This window comes from Phalangium opilio, unplaced genomic scaffold (genome assembly GCF_054372755.1).
Source record: "Phalangium opilio isolate 3A_F unplaced genomic scaffold, DU_Popi_V2 ptg000101l_1, whole genome shotgun sequence".
In the NCBI taxonomy this organism is placed as follows: domain Eukaryota; kingdom Metazoa; phylum Arthropoda; class Arachnida; order Opiliones; family Phalangiidae; genus Phalangium; species Phalangium opilio.
The window spans coordinates 10,629,277-10,632,752 of NW_028324204.1; the positions used below are offsets into that span (position 1 = coordinate 10,629,277).

The window sequence follows — 3,476 nt, forward strand, 5'->3', positions numbered from 1 at the left end:
TCAGAAGACTGGTTGTTTGAGCCCTCCCTGGAGCGGTGTTGTGACGTCTCAGATGTAACGTAAAGTGTCAGAGTTTTTCCACAATACCTGACGAACATTTAATTTTTGGGCTTCCGTGGCGCAATGGTTAGCGCGCTCAGCTGTTATTCAAAAGGTTGGTGGTTCGAGCCCACCCGAGAGAGGTGTTGTGGGTTCTCAGACGTAGCGTGAAAAGTCAAAACTTTTCCACAATACCTGACAACCTTTTAATTTCTTGGCTTCCGTGGCGCAATGGTTAGCGCGTTCGGCTGTTAACCAATAGGTTGGTGGTTCGAGCCCACCCGGGAGCGGTGTTGTGTGATCTCAAATGTAACGTAGAAAGCCAAAGTTTTTCCACAATACCTGACGACCATTTAATTTTTGGGCTTCCGTGGCGCAATGGTTAGCACGTTCGGCTGTTAACCAATAGGTTGGTGGTTCGAGCCCATCCGGGAGCGGTGTTGTGGGATCTCAAATGTAACGTAGAAAGCCAAAGCTTTTGCACAATAAATGACGACCATTTAATTTTTGGGCTTCCGTGGTGCAATGGTTAGCGCGTTCGGCTGTGAACCAATAGGTTGGTGGTTCGACCCCATCCGGGAGCGGTGTTGTGAGGTCTCAGATTTGACGTAAAAAGTCAAGGTTTTTACACAATACCTGACGAGCATTTAACTTTTGGGCTTCCGTGGCGCAATGGTTAGCGCGTTCGGCTGTTAACCAATAGGTTGGTGGTTCGAGCCCATCCGGGAGCGGTGTTGTGAGGTCTCAGATGTGACGTAAAAAGTCAAGGTTTTTACACAATACCTGACGAGCATTTAATTTTTGGGCTTCCGTGGCATAATGGTTAGCGCGTTCAGCTGTTAATCGAAAGGTTGGTGGTTCGAGCCCACCCGGGAAAGGTGTTGTGGGGTCTCAAATGTAACGTAGAAAGCCAAAGTTTTTCCACAATACCTGACAACCATTTAATTTCTGAGCTTCCGTGGATCAATGGTTAGCGCGTTCGGCTGTTAACCAATAGGTTGGTGGTTCGAGCCCATCCGGGAGCGGTGTTGTGTGATCTCAAATGTAACGTAGAAAGCCAAAGTTTTTCCACAATACCTGACGACCATTTAATTTTTGGGCTTCCGTGGCGCAATAGTTAGCGCGTTCGGCTGTTAACCAATAGGTTGGTGGTTCGACCCCATCCGGGAGCGGTGTTGTGAGGTCTCAGATGTGACGTAAAAAGTCAAGGTTTTTACATAATACCTGACGAGCATTCAACTTTTGGGCTTCCGTGGCGCAATGGTTAGCGCGTTCGGCTGTTAACCAATAGGTTGGTGGTTCGAGCCCATCCGGGAGCGGTGTTGTGAGGTCTCAGATGTGACGTAAAAAGTCAAGGTTTTTACACAATACCTAACGAGCATCCAACTTTTGGGCTTCCGTGGCGCAATGGTTAGCGCGTTCGGCTGTTAACCAATAGGTTGGTGGTTCGAGCCCATCCGGGAGCGGTGTTGTGAGGTCTCAGATGTGACGTAAAAAGTCAAGGTTTTTACACAATACCTGACGAGCATTTAACTTTTGTGCTTCCGTGGCGCAATGGTTAGCGCGTTCGGCTGTTAACCAATAGGTTGGTGGTTCGAGCCCATCCGGGGGCGGTGTTGTGAGGTCTCAGATGTGACGTAAGAAGTCAAGGTTTTTACACAATACCTGACGAGTATTTAACTTTTGGGCTTCCGTGGCGCAATGGTTAGCGCGTTCGGCTGTTAACCGAAAGGTTGGTGGTTCGAGCCCATCCGGGAGCGGTGTTGTGAGGTCTCAGATGTGACGTAAAAAGTCAAGGTTTTTACACAATACCTAACGAGCATTTAACTTTTGGGCTTCCGTGGCGCAATGGTTAGCGCGTTCGGCTGTTAACCAATAGGTTGGTGGTTCGAGCCCATCCGGGAGCGGTGTTGTGAGGTCTCAGATGTGACGTAAAAAGTCAAGGTTTTTACACAATACCTGACGAGCATTTAACTTTTGTGCTTCCGTGGCGCAATGGTTAGCGCGTTCGGCTGTGAACCAATAGGTTGGTGGTTCGACCCCATCCGCGAGCGGTGTTGTGAGGTCTCAGATTTGACGTAAAAAGTCAAGGTTTTTACACAATACCTGACGAGCATTTAACTTTTGGGCTTCCGTGGCGCAATGGTTAGCGCGTTCGGCTGTTAACCAATAGGTTGGTGGTTCGAGCCCATCCGGGAGCGGTGTTGTGAGGTCTCAGATGTGACGTAAAAAGTCAAGGTTTTTATTAGACATAATGTTTTTTTGTAGACTAGAGATAAGCTACGAAATTAGACCCTTGACCCCGGTTGGCCACGCCCCCTTTGTTTACTTGATGTTTCCCATTTTGGGGTGTAAGGTAGTTGCTTCCGAGTTCTGGTGTTTGCCGGTTAGGCTATGGTTAGGCTTAGTTAATTTGTTATTTATTTCTACTAATGTTATACTTTATTATAATTTAACTTGAATTAAATAAAACTCATTCATTAACAACGACACTAGAATAGATTATTTCAACATGGTAGCAGAGCGTGGTTCGAGCGCGGAACCTCGTTGTTAATGAACCCAAGGCCCGGCTGCATGCAAGAAGTTCTCATGTCAAGCGGTGGAAGTAACTAAGAGCCACCCCCCCCCCCAAAGCGGCACTCAACAAGCAAGCCCAAACAAGACCGTGGAATCATGGCGGAACGGTACGATAGTGGTAGAGGAATGCCTGCTTTCGAATTTATGAAATTATCAGATGACAATTATACGGATTGGAAGGTAGACATGAAGAGCGCCTTATTGGATCAAGGACTTTGGGGGATCGTTGCCGACACAGAAACTCCTCCAGCGGAGACGGCAAGAGCAGACGAGAGAGAGCGATACAGATTACGGCAAGAGAAAGCGTTATCCAAGATCTTACTCGCAGTAGATAGCCAACATAAGAGAATCATAGCACCATGTACGACAGCGGTGGAGGCGTGGGAAAGGCTAAGAAAGCAACATGAGCCAAAGTCGAAAACACGCATCTTGAACCTGAGGGTGGAGTTACAAGGACTTAGATTCACCCCGCCAGAGTCTATGGCAGGGTATCTGGCAAGGATGGAAGAAGTCGTGGAAAAATTAGCGCAAGCTGGTGGAACTATCCCATCAAAGGAGGTGGCTTACCAGATGATTCATTTACTTCCCAGCGAATATTCTAATGTGAAATTCAGAATATGCAACTTAACGGACGAAGAATTCACTCCAGACAACGTAAAGACCCTCCTCATTGAAGAATTTGAAAGGCAGAAGCAAGAGGCGATAGCCGAAGAAATGGAGGAGGCAAAGACACACAGCGGATTTGCATCAAAAATGAATCAGCGAGGAGGTGGACGACCAAGAAGAAAGAAAAAGGAAGTGGAATGTTTCAATTGCCATAGAAAAGGTCATTTTGCAAGACAGTGCCCAGATCAATATGA

At 47.3% G+C, this 3,476-nt stretch overlaps 1 non-coding gene across 1 annotated transcript; it reads left to right on the forward strand.

Annotated features, from left to right (window-relative positions):
* Positions 1-550: 550 nt before the first annotated feature.
* On the forward strand, positions 551-623 carry TRNAH-GUG (transfer RNA histidin (anticodon GUG)). Its single transcript has one exon. It is a non-coding gene; the product is annotated as a tRNA-His (tRNA).
* The last annotated feature ends 2,853 nt before the right edge of the window (positions 624-3,476 follow it).